This window comes from Macaca thibetana, chromosome 18 (genome assembly GCF_024542745.1).
Source record: "Macaca thibetana thibetana isolate TM-01 chromosome 18, ASM2454274v1, whole genome shotgun sequence".
NCBI classification, from domain to species: domain Eukaryota; kingdom Metazoa; phylum Chordata; class Mammalia; order Primates; family Cercopithecidae; genus Macaca; species Macaca thibetana.
In genome coordinates this window covers 68633096-68655495 of record NC_065595.1, presented here as the reverse complement: position 1 = coordinate 68655495, position 22400 = coordinate 68633096, and the positions used below count along the sequence as shown (strand labels likewise).

The 22400-nt window shown below is 43.6% G+C and overlaps 2 protein-coding genes across 2 annotated transcripts in view; both read right to left on the bottom strand.

Moving 5' to 3' along the window:
* RAB31 (RAB31, member RAS oncogene family) overlaps positions 1-214 on the bottom strand; it is a 431066-nt gene extending 430852 nt beyond the window's left edge. The window contains exon 1 of the mRNA XM_050767411.1: positions 205-214. The gene's annotated coding sequence lies outside the window, so the exon portion shown is untranslated. The remainder of the gene's footprint in view (positions 1-204) is intronic.
* The window catches only part of TWSG1 (twisted gastrulation BMP signaling modulator 1), a 101973-nt gene that overhangs the window by 8560 nt on the left and 71013 nt on the right, over positions 1-22400 (bottom strand). The window lies entirely within an intron of this gene.

Genomic DNA, 22400 nt, shown 5'->3' with positions numbered 1-22400 from the left:
AACAGACCCACTCCATAAGATGTTGCCAAGATCCCACAATGGACTTGTCAGGCCTCTGAGCCCAAGCTAAGCCATCATAACCCCTGTGACCTGCACATATACATTCAGATGGCCTAGAGCAACTGAAGAACCACAAAAGATGACATTCCACTATTGTGATTTGTTCCTGCCCCACCCCAACTAATCAATTGACCTTGTGACTTCCCCCCGCCACTCCCGCTGACAATGAGTCTCATGATCTCCCCACTCTGCACCTTGTGATCCCCGCCCCTGCCCTCAAGAGATAACCACCTTTAACTGTAATTTTCCATTACCTACCCAAATCCTATAAAACTGCCCCACCCCATCTCCCTTTGCTGACTCTCTTTTCGAGCTCAGCCCCCTTGCCCCCAAGTGAAATAAACAACCTGTTGCTCACACAAAGTCTGTTGGTGGACTCTCTTCATAAGGACACACGTGACATTTGGTGCCAAAGACCTGGGACAGGAGGACTCCTTTGAGAGACTGGTCCCCTGTCCTTGCCCTCACTCCGTGAGGAGATCCACCTATGACCTTGGGTCCTCAGACCAACCAGCCCAATGAACATTTCGCCAATTTCAAATCAGGTAAGCAGTCTTTTCACTGTCTTCCCCAGCCTCTCTTGCTATCGTTCAATCTCCCAGTCCTTCCAATTCCAGGTTTTTTTCCTCTCTAGTAGAGACAAAAGAGACACATTTTATCTGTGGACCCAAAACTCTGGCACCAGTCATGGACTCGGGAAGACAGTCTTCCCTTGGTGTTTAATCACTGCAGGGATGCCTGCCTGATTATTCACCCACATTTCAGAGGTGTCTGATCACCGCGGGGATGCCTGCCCTGATCCTTGACATTGGTGGCAAGTACCACCTCCCCTGGGTGGCAAGTACCACCCCCTCTCTCCATGTCTCTACACTCTCTTTTTTCTAAACTTACCCTTTTACTATGGGCAACCTTCTGCCCTCCAGTCCTCCTTCTTCTTCCTTAGTCTGTGTTCTAAAATCTAAAAAAATTAAAACCTCTTCAACTCTCACCTGACCTAAAACCTAAGCATCTTATTTTCTTCTGCAATACCACTTGGCCCCAATACAAACTCGACAATGGCTCCAAATAGCAAGAAAATGGCACTTTTGATTTCTCCATCCTATAAGATCTAGATAATTTTGTTGAAAAATGGGCAAATGGTCTGAGGTGCCTAACGTCCAGTCATTCTTTTACACATTGGTTCCTCCCTAGTCTCTGTTTCCAGTGTGACTCATCCCAAATCTTTCGTCTTTCTCTCCTGTCTGTTCCTTCAGTCTCCACCCCAAGCTCTGAGTCCTTTGAATCCTCCTTTTCTACGAACCCATCTGACCTCTCCCCTCTTCCCCTGGCTGCTCCTCGCCAGGCCGAGCTAGGTCCCAATTCTTCCTCAGCCTCTGCTCGCCCACCCTATAATCCTCCTATCACCTCCCCTCCTCACACCCAGTCTGGCTTACAGTTTTGTTCTGCAACTAGCCCTCCCCTACCTGCCCAACAATTTCCTCTTAGAGAGGTGGCTGGAGCTGAAGGCATAGTCAAGGTTAATGCTCCTTTTTCTTTAGCTGACCTCTCCCAAATCAGTTAGCGTTTAGGCTCTTTTTCATCAAATATAAAAACCCAGCCCAGTTCATGGCCCGTTTGGCAACAACCCTTAGACACTTTCCTGCCCTAGACCCAGAGGTGCCAGAAGGCCATCTTATTCTCAATATGCATTTTATTACCCAATCTTCTCCGGACATTAGAAAAAGCTCCAAAAATTAGATTCCGGCCCTCAAACCCCACAACAAGACTTAATTAACCTCGCTTTCAAGGTGTACAATAATAAAGAGGAGGCAGCCAAGTGGCAACATATTTCTGAGTTGCAGTTACTTGCCTCAGCTGTGAGAGAAACCCCAGCCACATCTCCAGCACACAAGAACTTCAAAACACCTGAACCACAGTGGCCAGGCATTCCTCCAGGACCTCCTCCCCCAGGATCTTGCTTCAAGTGCCAGAAATCTGGCCACTGGGCCAAGGAATGCCCGCAGCCCAGGATTCCTCCTAAGCCATGTCCCATCTGTGTGGGATCCCACTGGAAATTGGTCCTGCCTGGCAGCCACTCCCAGAGCCCCTAGAGCTCTGGCCCAAGGCTCTCTGACTGACTCCTTCCCAGATCTGCTTGGCTTAGCAGCTGAAGATTGACACTGTCCGATCGCCTTGGAGGCCACCTAGATCATCACGGATGCCAAGCTTCAGGTAACTCTCACAGTGAAGGGTAAGTCCCTTTTTAATCAATACAGGGGCTACCCACTCCACATTACCTTCTTTTCAAGGGCCTGTTTCCCTTGCCCCCATAACTGTTGTGGGTATTGATGGCCAGCCTTCTAAGCCTCTTAAAACTCCCAAACTTTGGTGCCAACTTGGACAACATTCTTTTATGTACTCCTTTTTAGTTATCCCCACCTCCTATTAGGTCAAGATGTTTTAACAAAATTATCCGCTATCCTGACTATTTCTGGACTACAGCCACATCTCATTGCTGCCCTTCTCCCCAACCCAAGCCTCCTTTGCATCTTCCTCTTGTATCCCCCAACCTTATCCAACATGTATGGGACACCTCTACTCCCTCCCTGGCAACCAATCACACACCCATTACTATCCCATTAAAACCTAATCACCCTTACCCCACTCAAGGCCAGTATCCCATCCCACAGCAGGCTTTAAGGGGACTAAAGCCTCTTATCACCTGCCTGCTAAAGCATGGGCTTCCAAAGCCTATAAACTGTCCTTACAATTCCCCCATTTTACCTGTCCAAAAACCAGACAAGTCTTACAGGTTAGTTCAGCATCTGTGCCTTATCAATCAAATTGTTTTGCCTATCCACCCTGTGGTGCCCAATCCGTATACTCTTTTATCCTCAATACCTTCCTCCACAACTCGCTATTCCACTCTTGATCTTAAAGATGCTTTTTTCACTATTCCCCTGCACCCATCGTCCCAGCCTCTCTTTGCTTTTACTTGGACTAACCCTGATACCCATCAGTCCCGGCAGCTTACCTGGGCTGTACTGCTGCAAGGCTTCAGGGACAGCCCTCATTACTTCAGTCAAGCTCTTTCTCATGATTTACTTTCTTTCTACCTCTCTGCTTCTCACCTTATTCAATATATTGATGACCTTCTACTTTGTAGTCCCTCCTTTGAATCTTCTCAACAAGACACCCTTCTACTCCTTCAACATTTATTCTCCAAGGAATATCATGTATCCCCCTCCAAAGCTTAAATTTCTTCTCTATCCATTACCTAAACACACATACTCCCCCTGCCGATTGTGTCCGGCTGATCCTCAAACCCTAACCCCTTCTACAAAGCAACAACTCCTTTCCTTCCTGGGCATGGTTGGATATTTTCACCTTTGGATACCTGGATTTGCCATCCTAACAAAACCATTATATAAACTCACAAAGGAAAACCAAGCTGACCCCATAGATCCTAAATCCTTTCCCCACTCCTCTTTCTGTTCCTTAAAAGCAGCTCTAGAGACTGCTCTCATACTAGCTCTTCCTGACTCGTCCCAACCTTTTTCATTACACACAGCCAAAGTGCAGGGCTGTGCAGTCGGAATTCTTACACAAGGACCGGGACCACGTCCTGTAGCCTTTTTGTCCGAACAACTTGACTTTACTGTTTTAGGCTGGCCCTCATGTCTGTGTACAGGGGCTGCTGCTGCTCTAATACTTTTAGAGGCCCTCAAAATCACAAACTATGCTCAACTCACTCTCTACAGTTCTCATAACTTTCAAAATCTATTTTCTTCCTCACACCTGAGGCATATACTTTCTGGCCCCCCACTCCCCACCCCCAGCTCCTTCAGTTGTACTCACTCTTTGTTGAGTCTCCCACAATTATCATTGTTCCTGGCCCGGACTTCAATCCAGCCTCCCGCATTATTCCCTGATACCACACCTGACCTCCATGACTGTATCTCTCTGATCCACCTGACATTCACTCCATTTCCCCATATTTCCTTCTTTCCTGGTCCTCACCCTGATCACACTTGGTTTATTGATGGCAGTTCCAACAGGCCTAATCACTACTCACCAGCAAAGGCAGCCTATGCTATAGTATCTTCCACATCTATCATTGAGGCTACTGCTCTGCCCCACTCCATCACCTCCCAGCAAGCCGAACTCATTGTCTTAACTCGAGCCTCACTCTTGCAAAAGGACTACGTGTCAATATTTATACTGACTCTAAATATGCCTTCATATCCTGCACCGCCATGCTGTTATATGGACTGAAAGAGGTTTCCTCACTATGCAAGGGTCCTCCATCATTAATACCTCTTTAATAAAAACTCTTCTCGAGGCCACTTTACTTCCAAAGGAAGCTGGAGTCATTCACTGCAAAGGCCATCAAAGGGCCTCAGACCCCACTGCTCAAGGTAACATTTATGCTGATAAGACAGCTAAAGAAGCAGCCATTATTCCTATTTCTGTCCTCATGGCCAGTTTTTCTCCTTCCCATCAGTCACTCCTACTTACCCTCCCACTGAAGTTTCCATCTATCAATCCCTCCCTACTCAAGGCAAATAGTTCTTGGACCAAGGAAAATTCCTCCTTCCAGCCTCATAGGCTCATTCCATTCTATCGTCCTTTCATAACCTGTTCCATGTGGGTTACAAGCCACTAGCCCACCTCTTAGAACCTCTCATTTCCTTTAAAACATTTGTCCTGCATTTCACTCCATCCTTGGCTACCTTCTCCTTGTTCTTTGGACTCTCCTTCCCAGCCCCCCTTCTTGTTTACTTATACCCAACCCCTGAATAACAATGAAAGGTTGTTTGTAGACACTATGCACTTTCTCATATACTTTAAAAATCGTACCTCCCCCTCTGCCCAGTTGCCCCATCAATCCCCATTACAACCTCTAACGACTGCTGCCCTCACTGGATCCCTGAGTCTGGGTGTAAGACATCTCTTTTGGTGCTCCCTCTCATCTTTTCACTTTACATTACCAGTTTTGCCTTACACAAGGTCTCTTCCTCCGTGGCTCCTCCACCTACATGTGTCTACCTACTAAATGGACAGGCACATGTCACTAGTTTTCCTTACCCCCAAAAATCAATTTGCAAATGGGACCAAACAGCTTCCTGTTCCCCTCATGTCACCAACACTTCACTACTCTTTTGTTTTGTTTTGTTTTTATTTATATAAGAAGACAGGAATAGGCCTTGACTTACTGCTGAAAAAGGAGGACTATGCATATTTCTAAATGAAGAGTGTTGTTTTTACCTAAATCAATCTGGCCTGGTATAAGACAACATAAAAAACTCGAGGATAGAGCCCAGAAGCTCGCCAACCAAGCAAATAATTACACTGAACTCCCTTGGGCACTCTCTAATTGGATGTCCTGAGTCCTCCCAATTCTTAGTCCTTTAATACCTGTTTTTCTCTTTCTTGTTAGATATGAGTTCTAAATTTCTTTTCAAAGAATTAATATATCAGTATGTTCAATTCTTTGCCTTCTACTTTTAAACTTAACTTCCTTATAAAGCAACCTTTTTTGATTACTACAAAACCACATCCAGGCCACCACCAATCATTCTATATGACAAATGCTCCTTCTAATAACCCCACAGTGTCACCCCTTACCACAAAATCTTTCTTCAGTTTAATCTTTCCCACTCTAAGTTCCCACGCTGCCCCTAATCCCACTTGAAGCAGCCCTGAGAAACATCACCAATTATCTCTCCATACCACCCCCAAAAATTTTCACTGCCCCAACACTTCACCACTATTTTGTTTTCTTTTCAGGAATGTCAGGCCTCTGAGCCCAAGATAAGCCATCATAACCCCTGTGACCTGCACGTATACATCCAGATGGCCTGGAGCGACTGAAGAACCACAAAAGATGACATTCCACTATTTTGATTTGTTCCTGCCCCACCCCAACTAATCAATTTACCTTGTGATATTCCCCCCACCACCCCCACCCCCACCCCAGACAATGAGTCTCATGATCTACCCACTCTTCACCTTGTGATCCCCATCCCTGCCCTCAAGAGATAACCACCTTTCATTTTCCATTACCTACCCAAATCCCATAAAACTGCTCCACCCCATCTCCCTTCGCTGACTCTCTTTCCGGGCTCAGCCCACTTGCACCCAAGTGAAATAAACAGCCTTGTTGCTTACACAAAGCCTGTTGGTGGACTCTCTTCACATGGACGCATGTCACAGGACTCTGCTCTAAGCTGCTCACTGGGGACAGGCTGCCTTCTACTCAGGAGGCATTTGTGCAGCGCTGCAGTTTATAAGGCGCCTTCACATCTAACAGTTCATGTGTTCCTCCTCCTTTAGGGTGAATATTTATAACCCTCATTGTGCATAAAATAAATGAGATTCAGGCATCCCAAGGACCTGCAGTCACTAGGAGCAGAGCTAGGACTTAAATGATGGTCTGGCCCCAAGCCCAGAGCTCCTCCTCACAGAATAACTGGTCAAGTATAAACCGGGCAAATGTCCCTATTTAATGTGAATATTTAAAATTGGACCACTCTTTTGGAAGCTCATAAGCACAGTATGTGTTCGTCCTGATACCAATTTTAATTTAGTAATTTTGGAAAGGGCATTTCAGGCAGAGGGGATAAGCCGGGTGTGTGTGGAGTTACAAGCAGTTTACATCTCTGGAGCATGAAATGGGAGTCAGGCAGGGGTGGGAGAGAAGCTCAAGCGTGGCCAGGATCCAGGGGTTTGCATATCCTGAGAAGAGCTTGGATTTTACACGCTTGGGAGGAGATGAGAAGTGACTGAGGATTACTTTTAAGCGAGGAATAATATGACAATACTTGCATTTTACAAAGGTCACTGGGGTAACTGTGAGGACGATGGATGGAAAGTGCCAAGCACAGAGGCAGAAGGACCCGCTAGGTGGCTGTGTATGAGTCAGGGAGCCATGGGGAGAAAGTGGGGTATGAGGGAAGGGAGCGAAGGGAACCCTGGCCCAAGGTCTCTGCTTACTAGAGAGTCCACAGGAAAGACAGATTTACGTACATCTACACCTAATCTTACAGTGCTAATTAGCAGATGAAGCATTGCTTTCTGGTCTAATTTTTTTATTGAAAAAAAATGTTAAGAGATAATGAACACACAACAAAATGCACAAGTATTAAGTGTGCAGCCCAATGGATTTTGACAATTGTGTAACCTGTGTAACCACCAGGATGTGACACATTAAAGTGCTTTTGGCTGACAGCTAACTCCAGGTAGGGACACTACGAGAAGGGAACTTTTTCTTTTTCTTTTTTTTTTTGCCATGTACCTAAGGCCCATCGCTATGGAACAACGCCAGCATTTCACCTTCTGATATCCTCATCTTCTCCAATCTCTGGTGTGACCCTGGAGAAATTATGAAAGAAGAAAGGGCAGGAATAAAGATGGACTGAACACCAGTGTAAACTGTATGCCAGTGGTTATGAGTACCGTGGCCATAACCTCCCAGCCTCATAGCCAGACAATGACATGGGAACAAATGGCTTCATTCTGTGGGTGGAGAAGGTGAGCCTCGGAGGTCATTTGTGTTGTCACGCAAAGCCAAAAAAGTGACTTACTGACCACCAAGAACGAACAGCTAGAGCTCAAACTACAATGGACATTTCTTAGAAACTCCTAATTCCAAATGTGTTCATTCCAGGCAAGGATGTTGGACATAGTGACAGAGTAGCATTGGCCACATTCAATGAGAACAGCCATCAGGACAGAGGCCAGCCCTGTGGCTGGAGCTTGGTCAGGTCAACAGAGGTCAGAGGGAGAGACCAGCACACAGTTCTCAGGAACACCACTGTGCTCTGGGAGGCTCAAGGGACAGACAGTGCCTCCACAAGAGGCCTGGATCCAGGACTCTTGAGGGCCTGGGGCTCCCCAAGTGAAGGTCCTTGGGTGCAAGACTGGGGTAACACTGATGCCCCTCTCGGCTGCAGCCGCCCCTGAAACACGCTTTGGGAGCAGATGTTTGAAGCCACAGGAGTGTGATCTGTGCCATTGTAGGCATGATGTGTCAAAAATGTGTTTTGAAAGGCCCATATGTCTTGAAAGCCCTGTGAGATGGTTCAGTAGAGATGCAGGGTCATCTTCACTTGAGTTATACCAAAGTGCTCAGAGTTTCTGTTTGGTTTTTTTATTTTGATGACAGATTTGCTATTTAAAAAATGACACAGAATGGTCGGGCACAGTGGCTCATGCCTGTAATCTCAGCACTTTGGGAGGCCAAGGCAGGGAGATCACAAGGTCAGGAGTTCGAGACCAGCCTGGCCAACACGGCAAAACTCCGTCTCTACTAAAAATACAAAAATTAGCCAGGCGTGGTGGCAGGCACCTGTAGTCCCAGCTACAGGGGAGGCTGAGGCAGGAGAATCACTTGAACCTGGGAGGCAGAGGTTGCAGTGAGCTGAGATTACACCACTGCACTCCAGCCTGAGCAACAGAGCGAGACTCCATAAAAAAAAAAGGCCACAGAAGAAATAAAACTGTGTTATGCTTCATGCTTTTTGGTGGTTCATTTCATGTTCTTTTGACAGTTCCAGTATGTTTCTGCTATTGAAAAATTGTGTTTGGCTCCCTGCTAGAACTCACCAAGGGCCTGCTGGATGGGCAAGAAAAGCCCAGGGCAGGGGTCAGGCGGGCTCCCAGGAAGGCAGTGGACTTGAAGGTTTCATTCGACTCTGCAGCGGGTTTCTGTGCCGGATGACATTCTTTCAGTAAGGTTGGCAGCAAATTGAACTTCACTATGGTGATGATAGCTTTCCAGAGATTTGGGTACCTTGCAAGGAAATCCTATAAAGTTCTAATAATACTATGAGAATGCTCACAATATATTGTCAAGTTAAAAAAAAAAGTAAGTTACAATATAGCATTGCAGTTAGATCCACTTTTGGAAGAAAGAGTATATAGTCACCTTTGTATACAGAAAACAAAACAAAACAAAAAAAAGGCTAAGGAAGGCCAGATGCAGTGGTTCACGCCTGTAATCCCAGCACTTTGGAAAGCCCAGGTGGGCAGATCACTTGAGGAGTGATCTGGAGAAGCTCAAGACCAGCCTGGGCAACATGGTGAAATCCTGTCTCTACAAAAAATACAAAAAATCACCTGTAGTCGCAGCTGCTTGTGAGGCTGAGGTGGGAGGATCACTTGAGTTCAAGGGGGTGGAGGTTACAATGAGTCGAGATTGCGCCACTGCCCTTCAGCCTGGGTGACAGAAAGACCCTGTCTCAAAAAAAAAAAAAAAAAAAAAAAAAAAAAAAAAAAAAAAGGGCTAGAGAAATATTATAGTACTTAAGGTTTTATGGCTGTAATGAACTAACAGAGACTCACTGAAATTCCTCAAGAATGGAGAGGCTCATTGAGGGAAAACACCTGCATAATGATAAGGAAAAGCCACAAATAGTCAGGACTGAGGATTACTCTGGAATCGAGGCAGGTCTAGAGGCCTCAGAAGGAGCCTGTGTGATGGCTTTGCTCTGCCCTGTGGCTGACCAGCTCCCTCACCTCCTTTCTGGATTGTTTCTCTTGCTTGCAGCTTCTACTTAGATTTTCTTCCCTTCACAATTTTGGCCTGCACAGGACCTGGCAGGGCCACCTCGGCCCTCCCAGTGCAACTGGAATCTTTTAGCTGAGTTCCTGCTGCTGGTCTCGTCATTCTCCCAGGGGCTTCTGGTTCCAACACCCACAAGGGAATATCCATGGCCCACCTGTGTTTGTGCCCAGCCTCATGAGCAGCCCAGGCTATGGGCTCTCCTGGGACACCTGTGCTCCCGGCCCAATTAGCCAGGCAGTGTGGGTTACTCGGTCTTAGCCTGGCAGTGCCGGTGGCCTGGAAGCGGGGGTGGAGCACCTTAAAAGAAAGAGCTGGCAGTGTCCCCACCGTGAGTAATAAAGATAAGAAACACAACGAAAGCCTGAATGGTAGAAGAGGATGCAGTTCCATGCTGGTGAACAGGGGTGCCCCACCTTGTACAGCCAGAGGTTGTCTGTGCCTGGCCCAGAGCAGAGCCTACCCTGCCTGCTAGGCCTGCCTGCTCACTGCTCCTGGTTCCCAGCAGAAATATCTGGATTTGCCAAATGATTAAATCATGGGTGGTTGTTTTTCAGTCCATCTTATAGACCCTTATCATGGGGAGAATCAAGCATTAAATGAAAATAGTTTTCTCCTTTCCCCACCTTCAGTAGAAGTTTTTCTTTTTATTTGGAAATCAAAGAGAGGGCCAGGTGCAGTGGCTCATGCCTGTAATCCTAGCACTTTGGGAGGCCAAAGCAGGTGGATTTGCCTGAGCTCAGGAGTTCAAGACCAGCCTAGGCAATAATGCAAACTCTGTCTCTAATAAAAATATAAAAAAATCAGCCAGGCATGGTAGCAGACACCGGTAATCCCAGCTGTTCAGGAGGTTGAGGCACTTGAATTGCTTGAACCTGGGAGGCAGAGGTTGCAGTGAGTCGAGATCATGCCACGGCAGTCCAGCTGCTTGGGCGACAGAGCGAGACTCTGTTTCTTTAAAAAAAAAAAAAAAAGAGCATTCAAAGAGAGGCCAATGAGAGTCTCAGATAAAGGCAGGGACGCCAGGAGCTCCGTGGGGGTGCGAAGGGCCCTCCTTCACGGACACTCCTCCATCCGCCAGAGAAGGCAGCAGCTCTGCTGTCTGAATTTTGTCTTCAGAATGGCTGAACACCTGCACTGCTTGAATTTCATTCAAGATTCCTAGTCAGTCGGAATGTGTTCTTTGGAGAGGTCAGATTAGTTTCTGGAGCCTCAGAGCATGAACACGCCTGGCACCCTGCCACGGGCCCCAGGGGTGGCCGGCGTGGCGGTGCTCTGGGCGCTGTTGGAATGAGCTCTTTTGTCCTACAGTCTGTGCTTGTGTAGAATGGGTCCTCAGAGGAAATCTGGTGTGTCTGTTCAGTACAGTCACAAAAGGGAGACTTGTAAACACTCTGATAGACAAGTTCGCTTTAATAAATTAACAGTCACGTTTAGATGATTACATGGCTGAGGCTCCCTCCTCCTCATCCGGGGAGTGCTGGCCCTGGCGAACTTATGGGACTCTGTATAGCTGGCAACTGCAAGGAAATTCCAAGTCGGGAATGTAATGGAGGCCCTGTGATTGGGGGCAGGAGGCACGGGGGACAGAGGAAAGCCGTGCAGAGCAGCCGTTTCACACTTTAGAAACGTGGCAACAGATGAGAGCTGTTTGTTAGTGTGTTTTATGTGATTAAAATACACTCTTCAAAACTATTCTCATGTAATTTAAAAACCAAGGCTTCGAGCTCCTTGCTGGTATTCTTATTGGTTCTGACTAGTTTAAGGAAGCTGGAATGCAGCCGTTTGAATGCTATGAACTGAATTTGCACTCTTGAACTCCTCCATAAGGAAAAAGAAGGAAATTCCATGGTAGAAGAAGGCACAAACTATAGGATTATCTGTCCTGAAATTTTCCTGCACCAACCTAAGCCCCTCTGTGGAAACTATTTGGTAGAGTTTGAGAACTGAATCTGTCGTTGTCCATCCAAAACGTGACAGATCAGCAGCAGTGCGAGTTTCCAGTTAGGGCAACAGCGTTTTGTTCCCATAGCGGGCTAACATTTCCATTAGAAACTGTGAGTATCTAGACCTTCATATGAACCCATTTTCTGGGCACTGATAACCAAGGGTGCTGCCAAATTGTGAGGACCTTTCTTTCAGAAGTCCCCTCCTCTTTTTTTTTTTTTTTTTTTCTGAGACAGTCTAACTCTGTCGCCCAGGCTGGAGTGCAGGACATGATCTCGACTCACTGCAACCTCCAGGTTCCACCTCTCAGGTTCAAGTGATTCTCAGGCCTCACCCTCCCGAGGAGCTGGGATTACAGGTCCCGGAGCCACCACGCCCCGCTAATTTTTGTATTTTTAGTAGAAACGGGGTTTTGCCGTGTCGGCCAGGCTGGGCTCGAACTCCTGGCCTCAAGTCATCCACCTGCCTCAGCCTCCCAGAGTGCTGGCATTACAGGCGTGAGCCACTGTACCTGGCCAAGAAGTTTCTTTCTCTTTGGAGGGCTTCCCCAGCAGCATCAGGGGCCTCTCCTTCCAGCTCCCGCGGAACCCCTATCCTGGCCTTCACACAGCTGTCCTGGTTTTCAATGCCATTCTCTCCCATTTCACCTGATTTTTTTTTTAAGAAAAAAGTTTCAAGATAAAAGTGTCTTTTTAGTTTAAACGTTTACTTTTTGAAAGGGTAGTACATTCTCACGGCTCAAAATTCAAAGCTACAGGCCAGATGCAGTGGCTCACGCCTATAATCCCAGCACTTCGGGAGGCCAAGGCGGGCGGATCACTTGAGGTCAGGGGTTTGAGACCAGCCTGGCCAACATGGTGAAATCCTGTCTCTACTAAAAATATGGGCGCAGTGGCATGTGCCTGTAATCCCAGTTACTGGTGAGGATGAGGCAGGAGAATCACTTGAATCCAGGAGGTGGAGGCTGCAGTGAGCCAAGATTGCACCACTGCACGCCAGCTTGGGTGACAAAGCGAGACTCCATCTCAAAAAAAAAAAAAAATCAAAGCTACAAAAGGCTGCACAGTGCAAAGTCTCTTCCTACGCCTGTCTCTCAGCCCCCGTTCTCCCTCCCTGGAGGCAGCCAGTGTTTTTATTTTCTTGTGAATTCTTCCAGGTATCTTACTTGCATACAAGCAAATATGCACACATTTTTTTCTCTTTTTCTTGTTTTAAACAAATGCCAGACTATATGTGTACATACTTCTGAAGCTTATATTTTTCTGTTAACAGTATTTCTTAGAGACAATTTCTATCAGTCCATCATATTCCATTATAAGAATGTATATAATTTTATTAGCTACCATGGTTGGACATTAGGTCCAAAATTTTGCCGTGGCCGGGAGTGGTGTCTCATGCCTGTAACCTTAGTACTTTGGGAGGCCGACATGGGTGGATTACCTAAGGTCAGGCATTTGAGACCAGTCTGGCCAACGTGGTGAAACCCCGTCTCTACTAAAAATACAAAAAAATTTTAGCCAGGTGTGGTGGCGCATGCCTGTAATCCCAGGAGGCTGAGGCACGAGAATCGCTTGAACCCGGGAGGTGGAGGTTGCAGTGAGCCAAGATCATGCCACCGCACTCCAGCCTGACAAGAGCGAAACTCCATCTCAGAAAAAAAAAAAAACAACGAAATTTTGCCATGACGATGCTGCAATGGATCATTTCTCACAGTGTAAGATGAATCTACAGGATCAGCTCCTAGACTTGAAACAGGTCAATGCATAAGTGCCAAGGCACCCCTCTCCCCACAGAGGCTGTGGAAAATTACATTCCCAAGAACGCTGGGACCGATTCCCACAACCTCCCCTAGGTCAGGCGTTATTTGATGATTGCCAATTTGACAGATGAGAAATGTTGATCATTGTCAGTTTGATAGATGAAAAATGGTATCTTCATCTTCTTATTTTGTGTCCCTATTCTAATTTAGAGTTCTCACATTTTGAGAAAAGTGGAGAATCTTCTTATGTGTTTAATGGCCATTGGCGTTTCCTGGTCTGTGACTAGTCTATTTTTATAAATCAGGTTGTTCTTTATTTTACTGACTTATCAAGAATATATTGTACAAGTTCTCATTTGTCATTTGCATTGTTTAGGGTGTGTTTTTCATTCCCAAATTAAAATTTTAGTTTTATAGTCAAATGTATCAATCTTCTCTAAAAGCTAATAAATGGTTTTAGATTTTTTTAAATTGTAATTCGAAAGGCCTTTCCCACATAGAGACTAAAAACATTTTCTCTTTTTTGGGTATTTTGTAGTTTAATTTTTTGCATTTCAATCTTTGATTGATACGAGATTTATGTTGGTACAAGGTGTGAGGTATGATCACGGCTTTATTCTCTTCCAGGTGGTTACCCAGTCTTTCCCACATTTATGTAATTACATTTCCCACTTGTGTGCAGGACCACTTTTATCTTATACCTCATGTTTTATGCATTCAGAACTATTTCTAGACTTACCTCTACCATAAATATGGCTGTTCATATGAATTACTATAGCATTTATAACATGTTTTAATATCCCTCTCCTGATTTTAAATGCATTTTGTAAGCGATTTATTATTAGTTGGTGTTCTTTTGGATGCAACAACAGAAATAGATTCTTAAGCAAGAAAACACATTTCATTGGAAGATTGTTGGGGGAAATCTAAGAATCAAATTGGGGAGGACAAACAGCAGCTCAGCTCCAGAGAATCTGTTGGTAGAACACTTCTCCAGAATGGTGTCATTAAGTGACTGGGCTCCTGGGTAACTGTCTTCAAGTTACACATTCTTGAGACAGAGATGAGCTGTTTTGGCTTAGGTCAAGTGAATGTCTTGATCCCAGCTGTGCTGGGATGCAGGGTTGTTACAGCATAGAAGAGGTCACTGAGAGGTCACAGTGAGAAGGAAGTTGCTCCAGCTAATGTCTACTACACACTTGGATTCTTGCCACCCTTCTCTGAATTTCTGACGCTGCTAATATATAATATGTTTATGTTGAAAAGTAAATGTTCAGATGTCCCTAGCATTTCAGCAGGCTAGATTGCTGGGAAAAGTTCCAGATAAAAAATAATAAGAAATGCTGACAAAATATAACCAAATATATATATATATATATATATATATATATATATGCATTTTGTAAAGATATATAGATATATAGAGTTTTGCTCTATTGCCCAGGATGCAGTGCAGTGGCATCATCATAGCTCACTGCAGCCTCAAATACCTGGAATCAAGCAGTCTTCCCACCTTAGCCTCCTGAATAGCTAGGACTACAAGGCATGTGCAACCACACCTGGTTAATTTTATTTTTTCTAGAGATGGTGTCTCATTATGTTGTCCAGACTAGTCTTAAACTCATGGACTCGAATGATCCTCATGTCTCACTCTCCAAAAGTGCTGGGACTATAGGCATGGCATGAGCCATCTCACCCAGCCCCAAACCTTTTTCTTTTTTTTAAAATATGAAGCTGGGCTTATAAATAATTAAGGAAATTCCCCAGATTAAGAAAAGAAAGAAGTCTAATGCCAAAGCTGAAAGTCAGAATGACACTCTTATGAGGCACTGGCCTGTGGAAGATAGAGATTGTTGTTTAGAGGCCTTCTCTCATCTCCCATGGAGCTGAGACTCTTGATAAGAGGGTGGACTGGAAAAAATTCTCTTTCTGACAATAGCAGAACAAATGACAAATAACTGTGTTGGTCTGGCCCTGAAGAGGTCTGGCCCTGAATAGGGCAAATGTCTCCCTGAAAGTTCATGATCATGAAAGTTCATGCCGTCATGCTATTCTGGAGTTCAAAAATGTATCCTACCAATTTATACTGACTCCTATAAACTGAGAAATTAACATCAAGGGTTTCTGGGCTAGTAACCCCCTGGAACAGCTGTAGAAGCAAACAAAAATCCTCCTAAAAACTATATATCCACAGCCCAAGTCCCCTAGAAATCACCCAGACAAAGCCCCGCTGAGCACGAGCTTACACTCCAAAAGTATAAAATGTGTGGAAATAGGCCACCATACATGAACTAGAAATTAAAACTTTAGTCACTGGAGTCAAAGACATCAGAATGTCACTCTGCCAAAGTCTTTAGCTACTATAAAATCATCTCTGGGTATCATTACTGCCTTAGTGACTGCCCATTTCATTTGACCACCAACTCATAAACACGCATTTATCATGCTGAGAGAGCCTCAGAATAAAACTGTCCCACTGATAAAACATTTAGAAATGCCCACAGTTTCCTGTCAGTAATTGTCTGTACCCCACAACCAGTCTAGGCACAGTCTTCCAATATATGCTTTACTCCTCAAACACCAATAGGCACAGATTTTAAAAGTTTAATTACCAACACCCTAATTGATTCTCTCAAAAACAACAACAACGACAATAACAACAACAACAACAAAAACCCAAACCGGAAGAAGAATCTAGTAGCAGTATCCAGAAGAAAATCTCTGCAAAAATCCAGTAGAAAAATCCACTTAAATAAGGGACAAATTCAAATAGTTAAAAAAACACAGAACATAATCTTGGACTTGATCCAAAGGCAGTGAATACATGATTAGACTCACATCAAATAGAAGAAACATTAAACACAGCTTCTTGTATTCTATACTGAGAAATTAAAAATCAGTAATCCTTTTTCATAGGTTCCCTGAATCTCAAGTATTGGATCTGATAGAGTTCTTACATTTTTTGGTTGTCCATTTTTAGTACCTAGTACGTATCTGGATAAAGGACATAAAAAACTGGCTGGGTGTGGTGGCTCACGCCTGTAATCCCAACACTTTGGGAGACTGAGGCGGGTGGATCACCTGAGGTCAGGAGTTTGAGACTAGCCTGGCCAACATGGCAAAACCCCATCTCTACTAAAAATACAAAATTAACTGGGCGTGGTGGCGCATGCCTGTAATCCCAGCTACTCAGGAGGCTGAGGCTCGAGAATCACTTGAACCTGGGAGTTGGAGGTCGTGGTGAACCAAGATCGCGCCATTGCACTCCAGCCTAGGCAACAAGAGTGAAACTCCGTCTCAAACAAACAAACTAACAAAGCTATAGCAAATTATTATTGCATTACTCATTTATGAATTATGAATAGTTTGGAATAATAGTACAACATAGCAATCGAGGAATAAATCATTGTTTATGGATATTTATCATGCCCTTTATTAAAACTCAAAATACATTTTTTATCCTAAGAAAATATGTTACAGACTTGAGATTCAAACTGGCCTTCATAGACGTTCTTTTCATATTTTAGCTAAAAGAATACTTGTTCTTTTTTTGTCTTTTTTTTTTTTCTGAGACATGGTCTAACTCTGTCGCCCAGGCTGGTGTGCAGTGACATGATCACTGCTCACTGCAGCCTCAACCTTCCATGCTCAAGTGATCCTCCTGCCTCAGCCTCCTAAGTAAGTGGGACTACAGATGTGCACCACCACATCCAGTTAATCTTTTATTTTTTGTAGAGACATAGTCCCACTATGTTGCCCAGGCTGGTCATAAACTCCTGGGCTCAAGTGATCCTCCTGCCTCGACCTCCCAAAGTGCTGGGATTACAAGCATGAGCCACTGAACCTGGCCAGGACTACATCTTGACTGATTTACTAGATTACATTAGTAAGAATTTTTAACATGTCAGACCAGAAAAAAATTGTGGGGCCTCAGATGAAGAATATTTAAATATTTTTAGCATGTGGATTTCCAGTTGTTCTAGTTTGTGTAGAAGTGGGTTTCTAAAGAGAACATTTAATAAAGCTGAAACTTTTTCGGAAGCATACCTAGTGAAGACCTTTAGCTTTTACCTGTGCTTTATCCTAAGCCCTTTTTCTGCTAATGTCTGTATTTCTTTTGGGGATCTACTACTCCCCAACGGTGTCCACATGACTTGGGAGGATTGACTTCCAGTCTGGGCCAGTGAGAGTCTTATCTGGGACTTCTGGCTATCTGGATAGTGATGATCTATTCCTGCTGAGATTGACACGTGAGCCTGGTGGAGTGGAGGGCTCTCTGAGAATGTGCAGTGCAGAGTACCAAAGAGCTACAAGCAAGAGGCCATTTCTTGCACTTGGCCTTGCCTAAAGCCATGGTATCCCAAGGCTTTTCAGATATCTGAGACTTCTCCCTGGTATTTTCTATTGTTTTTTCACTTGAGCTACTTTAAATTTGATTTCTGTCATTTGTAACCAAACCTCCTCTATAAGAATACTAAAGGGAGTTCTTTAGGCTGAAATAAAAGGACACTAGACAGTAACCCAAATCCACATGAACAAGTAAAGAGCACTCATAAAGGTAGCTAACGAGATAAATATAAAAGACAGTATCAATATATTTTTTGTTTGTAACTCTTTTTTCCCCACCTATCTGATTTAAAAGACAACTGCATAAAGCAGTAATTGTAAGTTTATGTGATGGGCACACAAAGCATAAAGATGTAACTTGTAAGACAATAACATCACAAAGGAGGAGAGAGGAAATAGAGAGACATAGAAACAAAGTTCCTGCATACAACTGAAATTAAATGGCATTAATCAAAACTAGATTGTTAAGATGTTAATCATAATCCTCAGGGCAACTGCTCAGAAAATAACTTATAAGAATATATAGTAAAAGAAATGACAAGAGAAAAAGGTACATGACAAAATAGGTCTTTAATGTAAAAAAGAAAGGGTCAGTAAAGGAGAAATAGAAAAAAGACAAATGACAAATAGCAAACACAAAGCAAAATAGCAGATATAAATCCTTCCTTATCAATAATTACATTAAAAGTAAATGGATTAAAATTTCTGTAATTAAAAGGCAGAGATTTGTAGCATGGATTAAAAAATATGATACAACCATATGGTGCCACCATATGGTGCCCACAAGAGACACACTTTAGAGTCAAAGCTATAAATAGGTTAAAAGTAAGAAGATATAAAAAGACATACCATGCAAAGAGTAAACAAAAGACAGCTGGAGTGGCTATACTAATATCAAACAAAATAGTTTTTAAGGTACTAATTGCTACTAGAGACAAAGATATTTTATAATTATAAAAGGGTCATTCATCAAGAAGATTTTATATGCACCTAACAAGAGCTCCAGAATATATTAAGCAAAAACTGACATAATTGAAGGGAGAAATAGACAATACAACAATAATAGTTGGAAACTGCAATACCCAATTGTCAATAATGTATAGAACAACTAGACAGGAGATCAATAAGATAAGTGATGAAATGTGTTAACATGGTATAAGTCCTCTAGATCTGTGCTGTCTACTAGCCACACGTGGCTACTGAGCACTTGAAATGTAGCTAGTCCAAATTTGGATGTGCTGTTCAACATACACCAATTTCAAATACTTAATGCCAAAACAAAAGAATGTAAAATGTACCATTGGTAATTTTTATATAAGTTATATGCTAAACTGCTGATTTGGATATATTGGGTTAAAGAAAATATATCATTCAAATTAATTCTACATGTTTCTTTTTACTTTTTTAATGTGGCTACTAGAAAATTTTAAATTACATATATGATTCACAAGTCTTGCTGTCCTGCAAGACTACTTCAGAAACCAGAGAGAAGAGTCTGTGGTCTATGATTTTAATATGGAAAAATCTCAAGGCTGAGCGCTCTTGTTCAGGGACGAGAGTCACTGCAGACTAATCAACGAAGTTTCAACAAACTGGTCCAGTCATGGATTGTATATGGTTTTCGGCTGAAAAGAAATAATTTATTTCACCTTCAAATAGCACAGAGAAACTAGAGAATATTGATCTTCTCTAGAGAAATTCAGCCAAAGAGAAAAATGTAACTGCATTAAATGAGAAACTCTATTACACAGATAAAAAGACCACTATTAACATGTGAAGTTATCCAGCTCCTATATACATCTTCAAAACCAAGAACCTCAGAAATTGCTATTAGCTAACTTCATCTAGATTTTAAGTCATGCCCCTTTTGATAATCACAAAACCTCATCCTTCTTTACTTGCCACTCTGTCTAGAATCAGTGCTTTTCTAGCTGTGCCAGGGGCTGCCTCTGCACTTTCAAGCTGGACATACAACGTCATTCTGGTGTGGGTATATACAGCCAAGTAAACAGGCAATTACAACATGGAGTGATAAACACTATGAATGGGAAGTGTTTAGGATGCTATAGGCACCCATGCATAGTGGAGATGGCTTGGGCCAATCATTCTCCCCTTCTTCATTCTCTCCTTACCAACAATCCTTAATTTTATTCAGGTGCTAATTCCTTGTCACTCCTGCAAATAGTGGTGGCGAGACACAGGCAATTGTTGTTGGATGGGCTTCCTGAAGGCTGACTTGGCTTGGAGGTATATAATTTTTACACTAATCTCCTTCTTCTTCTTGGAAAACAAATATGATGGTTGGGGCTCCAGAAGGCATCTTGAGACCATGAGACAAATATTAGGACAGCAGAGCAAAAGGAAAGCCTATTTCCTGGTGACAACGTAGAGCCCCCATTCCAGATCTGGTCTATGTATTTTCAGACTTCAAGTTATGTGAGAACAGTCTCTAGTTGTTCAAGCTACAATTACTTCAGGTCTCTAATATTAGCCATTAAAAAATGAAGGGACCAAATAAGGGTGGAAGGGGAGACTAGGAAAGCTAGGCCTGTGGTCTGCCATGACAAACTCCTGAGAATAAAGGCCCCTGGAAATCCTTAATGGAAACAGGCTTCCATAGAAAGACCTAAACGTTGTGGCCACTAGTTAGGCAAAGCCATCTGAGATAACTCAAATTCTGTATGGTATTATTGTAGAACAGTTGTATGATCCTTAGAACAGGAAAAAAAATGCAAGAGTCCATTAGATTCAAAGTTCTTGAACCTGATATTCAAAAGAGACTTATTTCCATATTGAGAATTTCACCAAAGGGTACTTAAGAGAAAAAGACAAAAATGTATCTTTTACTTTTTAGATGGAGTCTCGCTCTGTTGCCCAGGCTGGAGGGCAATGGCGTGTCTCGGCTCACTGCACTCTGCCTTCCAGGTTCAAGTGATTCTCTCACCTCAGCCTCCTGAGTAGCTGGGATTACAGGCACCTGCCATCGTGTCTGGCAAATTTTTGTATTTTTGTAGAGATGGTTTCACCATGTTGGCCACGCTGGTCCTGAACTCCTGACCTCAAGTGATCCGCCCACCTCAGCCTCCCAAAGTGCTGGGATTACAGGCGTGAGCCACCGTGCCCAGCTGAAAAAGACAAAAATGTAATCTTAAGAACCAAAGACGTGCAAAATCCAATCCACTCACTGACCTGGGTGGAAAGGGCAGACTTCTCTGAGAAGTTGGGAAGATGTAGGTAATGTGTATCACTTGGAACTGAGAACAACTTCTCCCTAATCCTGATGCTTCCTTCCTGGGTAGGAAATCACTTAGTGCACCACGGGCCTTTCTCTGCCTTTCTACTCATTCTGCCTCTGAGCAGAGAAACAACGTGACTGGCAAATTTGGGAAGAAAACTGGGCATACTCTTCATCTTGGTAGTAAACTATTGGTAAAGAACATGAATTTTGCGCTGCTTGTCCAGGGGCAGGCCCTTTTTGACTTATGTTTTGGGGGGTGTCTGGCTAAATGTTGGCTAAGTCTTGTCCTCTAATCTGGCCTCCCTCTGTTTCCAAGATCTCTGGCACCTATTTTACTGAGGCCATAGAAACTTCTGTGACCTGTTTTGCTTAACCAGAACCTGTTTTTCAATCATGGAATGATTTGGAGGATCTGGGATAAAAGAGACTCAAAACTACATCATTAGTACTATTGTGTTAAGAATGGGCTTATTTGAATATTTTAGAGGATTTGGCTTATTAGAACACAACCTCACAACTCCAATTTAAAATTGGTAAGTGTGAAATTGAATGAGAGTTGATTCTAAGTTGAAATCTTCTTGTGTATGTACAGTATTGGAAATTTCATCAGGTTCACCTTAATAGTGAGTATATTAGCTGTTGAAGTACTCAGCAAATACTGAACGAGGGCCCTGTAAAAATGATTATTAGATATATAGTTAGGCTGCTAGAAGAAATATTTGTAAGCTGTTTTTAAAAATTTATGGAAGACCTAAGTTTGATTTTATAAATTAAATACATTAAAAATTAATTTTAAAAATGAACATTAGTTTCTGTGTAGTGTCTTCTGCAAATAAAATTTGCCCTCAAGGACACCAAAAAAATTCACATCATCATGCATGGTCTTCTTGCTAGGTTGCTAAAGAAGTCCCTTAGTCTCCCACGAAGCCTGCATGGGTCAGCAGTCTAAAAACAGCCTCAGCCACATGGCTAAAGGTGTATTTGCAATACTACGAATGGCCCAGTGGAAACCTGGACACCAGGTTGAAGTGTAGGAAGCAGAAGTGTAAGGTAATGATGAAGTTAGGATGCTGCTGAGGAATGCCCTGGGGTCAAAGGCTACGCCATTGTGAGCCACTCAGTGAAAGGTGTGAGCAATGGGCACAGAGGGACAAGTGTCTCAGATTGATAAAACCATACTTAGAGAGGGACAAACGGTGGCTCCAGGGGATGGCCACCTGGACTGCTGAGATGGGCCTGGTGGTGAGCAGGGGCATGCTGCCTGGCCCTGAGAGGTCTGCTGCACAGTTGGCACTTACTTGTCTGAGGGCACTGAGGAGCCACTGTTGAAAGCAGATATAGGCTAAGACTTGCCATCACTCATCCACAGAAGAGCTGGTGCCCTTGAGTGTGAGACATTAGGTGCTGGAGAGCTGTGTTTAGGGCAGTGACAAACCAAAGAAACAAGGTCCCTGCCCTCAAGGGTCCCACAGTCTGAGAGGAGAATGCATGATAAACAAGTAACC